At 45.6% G+C, this 15321-nt stretch overlaps 1 protein-coding gene across 4 annotated transcripts in view; it reads left to right on the plus strand.

Annotated features, from left to right (window-relative positions):
- ZNF280D (zinc finger protein 280D) overlaps nt 1-15321 on the plus strand; it is a 130306-nt gene that overhangs the window by 42397 nt on the left and 72588 nt on the right. For 2 of the 4 annotated variants that reach the window (XM_050967912.1, XM_050967914.1), the window contains exon 1: nt 10203-10423. The exons of 1 other annotated variant lie outside the window; for it this stretch is intronic. The gene's annotated coding sequence lies outside the window, so the exon portion shown is untranslated. Of the gene's footprint in view, nt 1-10202; nt 10424-10854; nt 11000-15321 lie in introns of those variants that run through there. One more of the 4 variants, XM_050967913.1, reaches the window with a different exon arrangement.

Genomic DNA, 15321 nt, shown 5'->3' on the forward strand with positions numbered 1-15321 from the left:
ATTTCAGCAACAGTACAACAACGAAATCTCAAAAGATCTCAGTGATAAGGTCATCTTCCTCAAACAAATATATTCAATGAATTTTAAGTTGGATTGCAAGCCAATGGAATTGCTTCAAGAAATACTCAAACTTGGACTCTCTGCAGTGTTTCTTAATATCACAATTGCATTGCATTTTTTTTGTCAGTTTGCCTGCATCAGTGGCTTCAGGTGAACGCACCTTCAGTGTGTTGAAGCAGGTGAAGAACTATTACCATTCTACTATGGAACACGAGCATTTTAATGGGCTCGCCATGCTTAATATCAACTGTGACATTGCACAAAATCTAGAATTTTCCTCAATAGTTAGTGCATTTGCACAGAAAAAGGCTAGAAAAGCATTTGTTAAAAAAAAATTCAAATTATGTCTCACTCTTTTTTTGATGCCTTATTTTGTTTTCATGTGTCGTCATTTTTAATTTTTATTATGGGTAGGGGCCTCAAAAGCTGGAAGTGGCCTGGGCCTCTCTGAACCTCTGAGTGGGGCTGTACCTAAATATGGATTTTAGGACCCTAACTTCTGACTCCTGAGTCTGGCAATTTTGGCCCTTAACTCTAATTAGCTACTAGGATGATCAGGAGATGAGAGGGCCTGTCTTAAAAGAGGAGATTGGAAGAGATTGGGTAAAACTGATCACTAATTTGGCTCCTGAACCACTGAGGTCTTAGTATCAATGCACTAGATGATCACAATTGTCCCTTCTGTCCTTGAAATCTATTAATCTAGCCTGTTGTTCCCTCCAGTTAGGTTTGGAGGAGCCAGAGGAGGGAAGAAGCTGGCAACTGATGAACTTTGAGGAATGCAGCTCCGAGCTCCCCCGTTTTTGCCTGAAATTCCAGTTGGGCTTTGTCAGAGTAAAAGTATCAGATGGTAAACCATTATGGTTCACCAGCTGATTGGCAGTCAGAGTCTGGAATATCATCTGAGATGAGGGGAAAGAACGTATAAAGGCGTGGTGGGGGAAAAGCTTGAGGAAGGAGGGGATTGATGGAGATGTGTGGTGACAGATTGCAATTTCAGCTGGCAATCCAGAGCTGCTGATTCACAAGTTGAAAACCTGAAGGGCAGGAGAAGAAGATTGCACAGGTAAGGCAAGGGGCTATGGTTGAGAGAGATTTCTGAAGGAGAGAAGAGCATGAGGAGTACATAACAGTGGAATAACAGGCTGAGGGGATGTTAGACAATAGACTAAGGAAGAAGTCTGCTATCTGAGGGAGCTGTCAACTCTGACATTTGTCAGAATTAACAGCTGTCACAGTAGACTGTGCCAGCTGGACCAGTGGGGCACATTTATACTAACACACAATCAGCTAGACCTTTATCCCTACAAGTTATTGGGGTAACTTTAATCTATTGTTTCCTTTGTGGCAAACAACTGAAGCTCTTTCTTGAGAGAATTATAGTCCACTGAGGGACATCACAATCAATCGATCTCTTCAGGCATCTGAACGGTCAATATAAAAGCTGTCATGAGATGACTATGATGAAAATGTTCGGAGAGAGCAAGAGCTTTCATAATTAGGTAGCAGACCAGAAGCGGTAGTTCAGACTAATCAGGTTTGAAGTTCAGCCTTATTATCATAGCTGACAAAGTGCATGACATCCAATTGCATGAAATATAATCATTTCCTGCAATTAACCACTGTTGAAGGGTTTTCTTATGACACTGTCTTCCCAGAAGCTTCCTTTCTGCAAGCTTACAGAACTACATTAAAATCTTCACAGAAAACAAACCTACACTCCCAGTTTTGCCTACTGAGGTAATGTAAGTCCCTCAATTTATAGGTTAGCCCACACTACAACTTCCTACTCAAATTAACAGAGTGCAATTCAATCCACTTGCAAGAAAAGGTTACCCAAATAGCCTTAGAGGTTCCTAGTCTATCCTAATATCCTTCAGAGGATTCATACAGCTAATAGAATGCACTATTACAATATGAGTCAGTAGATATTTAAGCAATTAAGCCCATTTTCTTTCAACAATAAATGAATTCAGTCTTTCCTCAATAAAATGAAGCAGTAGTAGAAGCAAACTCTCATCACTTCTTAAAATAAGTTGCCAAAATCATTTTTAAAAAGTCTCTTAAATGTGGGGATGGTACTGCCACCTATTGCGGCTGCCTGACACATACCATTATCAGACCATATTTTTAGTTGCTTATAACTTTGCCAAACTTTAACCATTTGGGCTGTATTTTCCATGCCTGGTGTCAGCTTCAGACTAAATTATTTTTTTTAAACTTCAGCCAAAACTTTTAGAACAAGGCCTTTTCTGGTGACCTGTTCTTTGTACCACTCTAGGGTCCTCATGTTTTGAAGAAGGAACTTGACATTAGGCAAGGGGTGGCCTTTGTATCAGGGAAGTGCCTTTTGCTCTCTGAAAAACTGCCCGGCCAAATTATAGGCCTTTGAAAAACTGCACTTTACACATGCTCACTGTGATGAAGTGGGAATTTTGGTAATATTTTTATGAATCCTGTGTATGCCTCAGTTTCCCCTATATGTAGTAGTGTTATCCAGTGAGTAAAAAACAATTGTTTGTTCTCAGAGCAGGTTAAGGGCTTGTCTACACTACAAAATTAAGTTGACTTTATCTAATTTGACCTTGAGCCTCCAAATTAGTTAAGTTGATTGTGCATGGCCACACCATGCTCATTGTCTTGAGAGAGTGCATCCTCACTAGCAGTGCCTGCATTGATGCACAAAGCAGTGCATTGTGGGTAGCTGTCCCAAAGTGCAACTTGCCACAGTGTGTTTTGGGAAGTTTGTGCAATGCCTCATGGGACCAAAACATTGTCGCAAAGGAGAATGGGAACATTGCATCAGCATCCCATGATGCAACGTGCTCCCTTCCTTTCATCAATGGCAAACAACCACGTGGCTTTCACACATTAAAACTGCCGCATGTATGCCATAACCCCAGAAGCATGAAGCCTGCTTACTTGTGCACTCTTGCTGTGATCATCTCAAACACCTTGCGCCTTCTCCTGCAGTATTTCCAGAGCCGAAATAGGGTCTGCCGCATGAAACATAGTGTTGTCCTGCGAGCAGCCCTGCTGCAAACCATTGACAAAAACAATTCACAGTTGCTCCTGGCAGTCACAGAGCAGCTGCATTCTGAGAGCCGTTTCTGGTCTTGTGAAACAAGCACTGACTGATGGGACCACATCATTTTGCAGCTATGGGATGATGAGCAATGGCTGCATATCTTTCGAATGCGTAAGGTTACCTTATAGGAACTTTGTGCAGAGCTTTCCCCTGCCCTGCAGTTCAGCAAAATGAGAGCTGCTCTGACAATGGAGAAGTGAGTGGTGATTGCTATTTGGAAGCTTGCAACGCCAGTTACCGGTCAGTGGGGAATCAATTTGGAGTAGGTAAATCAACCGTGTAAGCGGCTGTGCTCCAAGTGTGCAGGGTCATTAATCGACTTCTGCTACGAAAGGTAGTGAGTCTGGGAAATGTGCAGGACATAATGGATGGTTTTGCCGTGATGGGGTTCCCTAATTGTGGTGGGGCAATAGATGGCACGCATATCCCCATCTTGGTACCAGACCACCTTGCCAAAGAGTATATAAACCAAAAGGGATACTTTTCAATGGTAGTGCAAGTGCTGGTGGATCACAAGGGGCATTTCACTGACATCAGCGTTGGATGGTCAGGAAAAGTTCATGACACGCGCATCTTTAGGAACTCGGGTCTGTTCAAAAAGCTGCAATCTGTGACTTTCTTTCCAGACCACAAAATGAACATTGGTGACATTGAGATGCCTATAGTTATCCTGGGGAAACTTGCTCCCTACCCTTTGCTCCTATGGCTCATGAAGCCATACACTGGCCATCGAGACAACAGAAAGGAACGATTCAACTATAGGCTCAGCAAGTGCAGAATGGTGGTTGAATGTGCCTTTGGTTGTTTAAAAGGGTGCTGGAGAAGTTTACTAACACGGTTGGATCTTAGTGAAGAGAACATCCTCATGGTTATAGCTGCCTGCTGTGTGCTCCATAATATCTGTAGAAAAAAAGGGGGAAAATTTTCCACAGGGGTGGGCAGTTGAGACAGATTGCGTGGCAGCCGTTTTTGAGCAGCCAGACACCAGGGCAATAAGAAGAGCACAGCAAGAGTCGCTGTGTATCCGCGAGGCTTTGAAAAGCCATTTCAATAATGAGTCACAGTAATGTGAGCTGCTTGTCTGCACTGTGCCTTCCCCAACCATCACCTGGCTTGTATCACTGTCTCTGTAAAGCCAACCCTGCACCCAAGCCCACTACTTCTACTCACTAAAGAACATTTATTTCTTGAATCCATTTACTTTATTTAACAAACATAAGTAAAAAGAGAAAACAGGAAAAAAAAGGTAACCTTGGGGGAAAAGGGGTTGTAAAGTTGGAATGGGAGAAACATTTTCACCACATTCCAGACCAGCAAAGGTGTGTGAATGGGTGCCTTGTGTTCCTTGTACCCACCCCGAGTTAAGTGAAAAAGATAATGGACTTTTCACTCATGCCTCATGGAATGCTTGGGGAAGGGTTATTCTGCGCCAGGCGATGCTGGCTAGCTGTCCACCAGGGACTCTACCCTCCTGCTTCTGTTCCTGCAGTTCAACCAGCTGCCTCAACAAGCCTGCTTGGTCCCTCATAATCCAAAGCTTTTATCCTGTGTCGCACGCTCTTGCTCACTGGAAGCTTTCCTGCTCTCCATGTCCATGTCTAACGTCTCGAACAGTGAAATTCTCCATGCTTTCAGCTCTGTGTCAGCTCTCCCATAGGTGTTCATTATCTCGGTGAACATGTCCTCCTGTGTTCTTTCTCCTCCTTCTAATCAGCGAAAGTCTGCTTTCAGGTGTTGAAGACACACTGAAGGACACATTTCCAGCTGTTAGTAATGGGAAAAGGAGTCACTGTACATGAACAAAATGCTTCCATAGCAAGGCCGTTTTCATTAAAAACAAACCAACCAACCTACCTTATTACACTAGGTGCAAGCCCTAACATAATCAGAATCCGTAACCATTCACGCTGCCGTTTTGCTGCTCCAGCCATGGTGAGTAGGCCTTCCCGGATCATGGGTAACTGCACTTTTAATGAAGTTTATGGCAGGCTCATGTCAGGAGCAGAGGTAGCTAGTCAAACAATGGCCCTTCCCCATAGCACCATGGGAAGCTGTTTATGAATGGGGGGGGGGAATGTTTTCACTCCCAAATTGCAGAATCTCTCATCCCCTATCAGCCACTTTAAACTACTTGCCAACCATGCTGAGCATAGTAAAGGCACATTAGTGGCCACATGGTTTGGCAATCCGGAATGTTGGGGGTGAGGTGGGTCTACATGCCCTTTCTTTTTTTCTTTTGTAAAAGCACTTTTAATAAGAACTTCCCCCATATCCCTTAGGCGACCTTATGTGATATCAGTCTCCTGAGGGTAACAGAGGCGGAAAGGAAGGACATGCAGCAAGTGGGTATTGACTTGGTCCTTATGCTCCTATGCTATGTACCGCAATGATGCCAGCAGAATTAATTCAGGAGTTGCATGGGAAAGTGTCCTACCCTGATGGAAGAAATAAGACTGCCCTGCCCAGAAACCTTCTTCAAAGGATTGCAGAGTACCTCCATGAAAGTTTCCTAGAGATATCTATGGAGGATTCCCGGGCTATCCCAGTCTAATAAACAGTCTTTTCTAGTGGGCCACCCTCTCCATCACTGGGAAACAGAGAATCACAGCTACAGCACCTTGCTTTTTCTTCACAGTAAACGTGCAATAGCACCAAATGTGTGTGCCCGCTAAAGTTTAATTGGACTTTGATTGTAACTGTATACTCACCGGAGGTGCCTTCCCTGGCATCACGGTTGGCCACTGTGATGTCCTGTGACCCACACGGCTCCAGGGTTAAAAATATTTCCTGGCTCTTGGGGAAAATGGATCCATCGCTCACCTGTCTCCCATTCTTCTCCTCCTCCTCTTCCTCATCCACATATCGTCCTTTCTGTTGTCCCTAGACTCACACACCTGTGAGGTGTCTACGTTGCTTGTGGGGGTGCTGGTAGGGTCACCCCCAAGAGTTGCATGCAGCTTGTTTGTAGAACCAGCACATGTGGGGTTCCGCACCAGAATGACTGTTTGCCTCCCTTGCTTTCTGGTATGCTTGGCGAAGTTCTTTTATTTTCACATGGCACTGCTGTGTGTCCCTCATGTAGCCCTTCTCCTCCATTCCATGAGCGATCTTTGCATAGATGTCAGCGTTTCTTCTGCTGGATCGAAACTCTGCTTGCACAGACTCTTCTCCCCACACAGCGATGAGATCTACCACCTCCTATGTAGATCAGGCTGGAGCGTGTTTGGGGCTTGTAGTGTCCATGATCAGCTGTGCTCAAGCTGGCATGCTCCCAATGCTAATCAAACAGGAAATGGGAAATCAAACATTCCCGGGGCTTTAGAAGGGGAGGGGCTGTTTTCTGTGTACTTGGCTCCAGTGCAGCAGAGTTGAGAATGATCTCCAGAACAGTCACTGATGAGTATTGGGGGGCACCACCTGGAGGCCAATTAAGTAAAATTACACAACGCTGCGTCTGCACTACCTCGCAGTCAACCCATGAAAACTGAAGTAAGTGCTACGCCTCTCGCAGAGGTGGATTACAGAAACAGACATTAGAAGTGACTTAGGTCAGCGTAAAGAACCTGGTAGTGTTGACACATTCATTAACAGGTCGACTTAAGGTGAGTTCCTTTGACCTAACCTTTTAGTGTAGACCAGGCCTAAGAAACATGAGTGTGAATGTTGCCTTGCTGTCTGAGACTAAATGGGTCATTGAAGAAGGACTGCCTGAGGCGGACCCCATATCAGTGGAGAATCTCTGAAGACATGGCAAAGGCAATCACCAGACAGTGACACCTAGCAAGTAATGATCTGGAGGGAGATGGATTTCCCCACCTCTCTGCAGGAAAGCTCAGCAGGAATGCTCAGCAACATTCCCTAGCTTGAGAACAAAGGACTGGGAAGGTGGGGGAATAAGAGTTAGCTGTTGGAAGAAGTCTTTATTTTCACCTGGGAACTGAGCAAGAAGGTCAGACTCAGAGGCACATGGAGCTTGAACAATGGTATTCACTATAGCTCGGCTGGGTTTCTGTGCTGACCAGAATGTCTATGCTTTAATCTTCATTTCACTACACTAACCTAATGACTCCTATGCTGTGTTCCAATTGACTAGTAAACTGTAGAGTTTTGACAATGCTGTTTGAGTGTCACTGCAAACGCATGATGAGGTGCATTAATCCTGAAACTTCTGGAAGAGTGCACAAGTCTACCAGGAATCTCTCATTTGGACTCACTGAACAGAGCTCATGCTGTGAATGAAGCAAGAGTGCTGGAGCCCCAGAGATTCAGTCTGAGAAGATGGTGAGGTCATGTAGCTTATCCTGTGCAGGAAGAGGGAGACCCCTTAGGGGTCTTGCACACTGTTCCAAAGCTGGGGGCACAGCACAATACTGTGGATCCATGACACTAACTAGAGACTTACATCTTGGTTACAAAAATCTCTAAAGATTCTGTTGCTCACTAAACATGCTTGTTGCCTCTCATTGCTCCTAGCACCTACTGTGGGTAGTGGGAGATGAAGCTAAAGGCCCTCCTCATTAGCCAGGGGAGAGGGACTAGTGAACTTGGACCACAGCTGAATAATGGGGACTACAAATGAAGAAACAGGGATGGTCACAGGGTAAAAGTCAGGGAACTGGAAGGGGACAACAAGCAGAGAATGCTTCACATCACCCACTACTTCTCAAAGGTGTCTGAGGAGTTAGTGGACACCACCCCGAGTAACTCTGCCTGGAGATGTGGTTGGATAAAGGAATGGAAGCAGGCTCCACAGTTGCAGAGCAACCTTCCACCCAGTTTCCTCCTCCGGCTGTAATGGATGATTATCTTGGCCAGTGTCAGGAGGAACTTGATGAGGACGTCTCGTGACATAATGGGGCTGCAGATGGAGTGTGCAAAAATCAGGAGATGAGGGGAGAAGTGCAATCAGAATCTCAGTAGGAAGTTCTGGAGGAGCCAGAAGAGGGGCTGCAACCTGACACACACTACATAGATGAGGATCTCCCTCACACTGCAAAAGGACAGGTGTCAGGAGAGTTCATGAATCATGCCAGGTACATGCTCATGCTCACAGCTCCATGAAGGAGTCACCAAGTAATATTCCCAGCCGGCTGTGGAACCACAGTAGAATACAGACTGACCTCACAGCTCCTACTACTAACCAAACTGAGCATGCACCAGCTCCTCAAAACAATGGAGTATGCTCAATCATTTTACAGCTCCTTTTGTGTGATTGGGGCAGGAGTATGGTGAGATGGAAACTGGAAGGTGGGGAAAAAATTGGTACTAGTTGGTAAGGAGGCTGAGACTTGGAGCTTGGGGTGGTGGTGGAAGGAAGGCTGTGCCTGGGAGCCAAAGGGGGTAGGGAGGGGAGACTGGGACTGATTGAACAAAGAGGTGGGGACTGGGAGCCAGTTGGCTTGGGGTGGGGTGGGGTAGGCAAGAGACTGTGATTGGCTGAACAAGGATACTGAGATGAGGAATCAGTGAGGGGGAAATGGAAATGGGGAGACCATCCATACAATGACATGCCATGCAGGGGGAGAACTGGGACCGACTGGGCAAAGACACTGGGACAAAGAGTCAGGGAGTGGGAAGACTGGGGCAAGGAATTGGGGAGGGCTGGTCATGGAGGGACTGAGACTGGATGAGGAGCCTGGGGATAGAGATTAGGAATGGGAGCCAGTTTGGAGTTGTTGGAGGAGAGATGGATCAGATGAGGAGCTTAAAGAGGGGAACTGGGAGTAGCTGGGCAAGCACAATGGGACAAGGAGACAGAAATGGGACAGGACCAGGCTGGACAGGGCAGAAGAGATCAAGCTCTGGGAAACTGTACAACTTTAATTCAGGCCCCCTGTGCATACACATTATGATTCAGTCTCTAATTTTGTGTTCACATATTACTTTTTCCACAGGACCCCTACATCATTTTGTGCATAGGCACAGACTTTCCCTCTGCCTGGGGGGTGCTCGCCCCCTCCCCCAATCCTGGCCTTCTCGTCTTCCTGTCCCTGTACTGCCCTTGCCCCGCCCTCATTCCACCCCTTCCCCAAAGTCCCTGTCCTGCCCCGCCTTTTCCCACCCCAGCCCTGCCCCCATTCTACCCCCTTCCTCCAAGTCTCTGCCCCCGTCCCCCCTCTTCTCTGCCTTCTCCCCTGAGTTCACCACATCCCCACTCCTCCCCCTCCTTCCCGGAAAGTCCTAAGTGCTGCCAAACAGCTGTTAAGCGGCTGGTCCTTGGGAAGCGCTGGGACGCAGGGGGAGGAGCGGGGACGCAGTGCGCTCAGGGGAAGAGGCAGGGCGGAGCCTACTTGCCCGGGGGTGTGGAGCACCTGCTAATTTTTCCCTGTGGGTGCTCCACCCCTGCTCCTCCTCCCCCCACTCACCAACACAGCAGGGAGCCAGTGGTGTGGAGCGGGATGGGGCTGGGTTGCTCTGCTTCCTGCCACGGACAGTGAGTGCGGGGGTAGCCCTAACTCCTGCTGCCAGCCCCCCTGCTCATCCCCTGGGCCCCATCCATTCCAGGGGAGGGGGCTTGGGAAAAGGGGTGGAAAATGGGGGTAGGAAAAGACAGGGCTGGGGCAGAGGGAGTTGTCCCTGCCCATTGCAGTGGGAACACCCCACAGGGGGGCTAGCTGGGGAATGGGGCTGTCCGCTGGCACTGCCACATATGAAGCATGTAGCTGTGTAGGGCACCACAAAATTTGGGGCAATTTGGTGCAGCTGCATATTCTGCATATGCCTAAGGACAGCCCTGATGGCATGTGTCCCTGGGCTGCTGGTGGGGCAGCAGTGGCCCAGCCCACGCACTGGCTGTGTCTCTATGGGTGCTGGGATGAGTATGTAAGGGGGGCTTGTTTCTGAGTCCTGCACCAGGTGGGTGAGAGCGGAGTAGTACTGTGTTGTTGCAGTAGAGTTCTCCTGGCCAGGGAAAGCTCTGAGGGTGCGGCCTACAGGCAAGGCCTGCCCTGCGCTCCTGTAGGGTGTGAGGCCAGGCACATGGCGCTGCGTGCATTGTAGCGGCCTCCCCCGCACTGCCCCGCCCCCACCCCGCCGGCTGCCGGAAAACAGGCGCTTCTGTGGGGCTGACCTGCACTTTACCCATCAGCCAGCGCGCCGGGTTCGGCAAACACCCCCCCTCCTTTCCCAGTAGCGGCGGCTGCAGTAGCAGGAGGCTGAGGTTGGGCGCCGCGGCTAGGCAATGTGAGGATCCTCCGCCGGAGCCGTCCCCTCCCATCCCATCCCCCACTCAGTCAGGGAGCGAGCCTGCCGCGGCCTCTTCACGCGCGCAGCACGGTAAGCCGGCGCGCTCCTTCTGTCCCCTCCGCGCAGGGCCGGCCTGCTCAGGGCCTTCCCGTGCGGAGGGAGTTGCTGCTGCTTAGCGGCGGGTGGGCCACCGGTGGGATTGTCGCCTATGAGACCGACGCCATCTTGGCTCGGAGCGTGGCCTTGTAGCGCCCCCCCCTTGCCTGGACCGGCTGCCCCTAGGGCTCGCAGGCTTTCTAGCGAGCCTGTTAGTCTCCGCTTGAAGCGGGGGACGGGAGCTTCCTGGGCTGATCCTGCCGTGTCCGCGCTTTGTTGGTGCATCCCGTATAGTTTGTGAATGGGTGTTACAGATCCTCCCTCCCCGTTCTTCTAGCTGTGCAAGCAGGTTTCTGATCCCCATACAACCGCTTCCTGCCCGACGCCAAACCCAGCCCTAGTTTCAGACACCTGGGGTCACGGAGTGTCAGAGGGACATGTTGAGGCCACGTTCAAGAGAACGGTTCCAGAGGGAGCCGCACTGCTGCCCCAGGCTCCCTGCGCCCTGCCCTGGCTTCACCTCACACCCATTTGAGCTTGGGGTGAGAACTTCTCATTTGTTTACAAAAGGTAACGTTGCCTTTCTTTGGGAGGCACTTACCACCTCATGACAGTGAGGCAGGAAGGTGCTTTTTAAAGGGAAGTTTCACCACTAGGCTGGATACTTAATTTTTTTTTTAAATTTGCATCAAACTTAAAATTCATCATTTAGTTTCTTTTAAGTATGTTCATCACTGACCCAATGTTTGACAGCCTCTAAAACAAACCAAGACCATGCAAACCATGACATTGCCCTAGTAAATTGTCCATATGCCATTAAATCATGCTAAGTGAAGTAGTGTGGACCAGATGTAAAGTGGTGGCCGGGCGGATGATTTAGGTTGAACTTTGGGCCTGTGATGTAAAATTTAGCTTTGCTTCTTAAAGCGAGTCTTAAAGGGCAAATGTTAAAGTTTAATAGTCAGTGTCATTACATCATTTAACTATTGTCGTGACAAATTGACAGACAAGCAAGGCCAATCTGAAAAGCTTTACTGACATCTCTGCAAGGATAGTTACTTCCTGATTTCATAAAAGGATTTATAGGCCCATGGAAATTATTCATATTGGAATTTCCTCAGAACACTGAAGGTGGTAACATATTAACTATAAATTGCTGAGGGATTTCAGTAACCTTGTTTTTGACATGACTTGCTACAAAAATGTAAAAAGTTCTTCCCCCCTTCTCCCCTTATATTCTTGCCCACTTCTTATTTCATATTTCTCAAACACCTGTTACTTTTTTTAGTGTATGTAAACACTCAAACTTATTATTACACGCCACAATAAGGATGGGAACATGTATATTTAGTAAGCCTATTACAGTTGTGCTGAGTATACATCTATGGTATTAAAGTGGAGATAGAACAGCTATGCAGAGAAGCAAAAACTCGTATTCCATCATGAACTTAGTTTTCACTTGATTTTATTCAATAAGATACGGAGTTGATTTTTCGACTTTCATCAAGCTCACGCAGTCTGATTATTAGAGTTGAGTAATATCATCCTAAAAGTGGATACAGTTTTGGCTGCTGTAATGAACATTCATGACTAGTGTTGAGTTTTTGTTGTTCAGGAATGTAGCAGTATTGGCCAGCTTTTTTTTCTAGCTGCTCATACGTATTTTTAATTTTTTTCAGCAATCCTCTTTCGAGAAGTTTTGTCATACCATGAAGAAAACTTGAAACTTGTTTTTAAAAGTTAAAACTTAGAGCATTTCCATGTTTCTAAGAAAATGAAGTTTACGCCACAGTTCTAATCAGTTATGCATAGGATTTAAGTTTAGATGGTGCTTTTAGTTCTTAACATTTGCTATGTCAGGATCCCACTTCCCATTTGGTAGAGGCGCATATGCAGCAAGATATCAGATTTATTTGCCATTGAAAGATGACAGTACTACGGACTGCTATGTCGACAATTTGTCAGGCTGTAAGAAAAGTGCAGATTAAGTTTCTGCAGCAAAATCACAAACTTTTAACACACGCTACAATTTTGTATAGTTTCGGCAAGTTTCAATAACTTTATGACCTGGCATCACGCTGCTACCAAATTTTTTTAAAACTTTTTTTTATGGTACTTGAAGTGACTGTTACTTTTGAACCAAAAAAAAAATCAGCAACTTTCATACAACCTTACTTATCAGTCCTTTATTTTAAGGATATCCCTAGAAAAGGTGGAAGAAGCTTCTTGAAAGAGGTACATAAGGAGTGTTTGACATGAGGTGTTAAACAGCATATGACCTCACTTTTAAATTAACTGGATGATATAGGCCCTCAGCTTATCTTTGATAATTCGGAAGTAACACAATTATATTGTAGTATATGAGTTATTGTGCCTATATTTATTTCTCAGTCATATTCCTGGTGCAAATGTGTATAGTTTTAATTCAACAAATTGCTTTATAAATAAAAGTCAAATAATAGTTATTCTTGAAAATGCAATCAATATCCAGTCAGTGAATATCAGTATTAACCCTTGTAGAAGCCTAAGAAAAGATGTGTGGTGCACGTTGCCTTAAAGCCTGGTGAATTTTGACTGCACCATTAAAGGAAGTGAATTTCAGAAGAGGTCCTCTTACTGAGAAGAAGGGAAACTTAAGAAAGAAGAAAGCAAACCGGTTTTGCAGATGCCTTGCCTTTTTAATTATTGGTATTTTTAAATAAAAGATTGGAAAACAAAAAAAAACTCAGTAATTTGTGGCTGCCAGACTAAGTCCAGGATAGCTGATGTGAAGTCTGAGTCTGGCACTTGCATATGGCTAGGCATGTGTATCCATTTGTTTCAAAGTGCTTTTGGCCAGCAATACCGCCTAAGATTATAGAAGCAGCTTGGGATTCACAAGCACGTGAAACAGCAAACTTTTCGAATAAAGGGTGGGTTTACTCCCTCGTTAATTTAAAAAAAAAAAAAAAAAAAGAAGCAGTCCCAGATGTATTCTCCAGATACTTCTTCCGTCCACCCCTTCACAATTTCTATCATTGCTACCCCCTTACTGAGATTAAGGTTCAAGCAGCTCTCATTCAAGTTGTAATCTTGGCCAAATGCTGGAAAAGCAATGGCTCTGATAGAAATAAGGCAGATAATTTGGGTAAAATGGCTGTCATTTGCATAGCAGTGGCTCTCCAGCCTCTGTGTGTTCCCCCCCCCCTTCACTTGCTGAACAAAGGGTTGACAAGGATAGTTTGCAGTAGCTTAAAATGAGTACTCAAAACCATTCTCTGGGATCTGTTATTCAAGAACTGGTCAGAAACATGCCTCATGCTCTTTTCACAGTTTGTGTGCACAAACACATGATTGACTTTAATAAAGGCTGATTTAAAAAAAAGAAAGAAAGAAAAGTGGCTTCAGTGCCTGGTCATTGTTTGTTCCTAGGAGAGTATCAGCTAATGAAACCAGGTCTATTGCTGTTCTGTGTCCAAAGGGTAAAGGAAATTAACAGACTCTGAATATGTCTAAAATGTGCTAAATGGAATTTTTTGACAATAGGGAGATTAGTATAATATATGGAGATGTACCTATCTCATAGAGCTGGAAGAGATCCTGAAAGGTCATTGAGTCCAGCCCCCTGCCTTCACTAGCAAGACCAAGTACTGATTTTGCCCCAGATCCGTAAGTACCTCCTCAAGGATTGAGCTCACAACCCAGGGTTTAGCAGGCCAATGCTCAAACCACTGAGCTATCCCTTCTCCCCTCTGTATAGTCAACCTAAAGAGAGTGTATCTAGACACTTGATCACATATGCTTACATACCACAGTTTCTATATTCAAGAACAAGGAATCATCCTGTCCTAGCAAGCCATTGATATTGGGGTTCTGGTTTAAAATGCTCCTCACAGAGAATTCAGTATTAAAATTAAGTCCATTAGTCATCAGCAGACCACCAAAATGCCTTCACACCTGGTTGATCTGTGACATGAACTTTAGGAGGCAATGGTGCAACCATTATAGAAGTTTATTTTCAGACAGATAGTTTCAGAGGTCATGAGATCACACACTAATCCAGAAGTGCTTCTGGAGCAAATATGGACAGTGAAGTCATCCCATAAGGAAAAAACAAAAAACTTGTGGAAATTTTTCAGTGCCGTAGGGAAGCCTGTACATCAGCTTTGTTCTGATATCACCCCCATTAATGGACATTCACAAGCGAATGTATAAAATGAAACAGTGGATCTGTTTGAAAATTTTCAAATAAAATATGGTCTGTTTATGAACATTTTTAAATAAACAGGGTTTTTAGAAACTTCTTTTTTCAGAAAAGTTGTTTGACAAAGCTTTTCAACCTGTTCTAGTCAGCTGGTTCAGGAGTGAAGCTTTTGAGCTAGCTGAATAATTTAAAGGAAGCAAAGAATTTTCACAGGAACGATTCCTTTCACACAAAACAGGGTCTTTGTCAAAGCAGTGGAATACTTTGCTGAAGATGCTGTTCTTAAATAAACTGCTTATACAGTTCAAGGAATTCTTGTACTGGCTATATGTGGTGATCCTGGTGGTGAAGCTGTTCAGTTAGTTTTCTTTAGCTGGCTGACAAATTTGACAGGTTGTGGTTTCAGATAAAGCAACAACTTTTAGATAATGTTTTCACCTCTTAACTCAGAGAGCTGATACTACACCTTTACCCCAATACAATGCTGTCCTTGGGAGCCAAAAAATCGTACCGTGTTATAGGTGAAACCACATTATATCGAACTTGCTTTGATCTGCCGATGTGTGCAGCCCCGCTCCCCCCCACCAGCACTGCTTTACCACATTATATCCGAATTTGTGTTATATCGGGCTGCGTTGTATCGTGGTAGAGGTGTATTTCAATGATCCTGATTGTGGATGCTTCTGAACCAACTGAACAATTTCACAGA

The sequence above is a fragment of the Gopherus flavomarginatus genome, chromosome 9 (assembly GCF_025201925.1).
Source record: "Gopherus flavomarginatus isolate rGopFla2 chromosome 9, rGopFla2.mat.asm, whole genome shotgun sequence".
NCBI lineage: Eukaryota > Metazoa > Chordata > Testudines > Testudinidae > Gopherus > Gopherus flavomarginatus.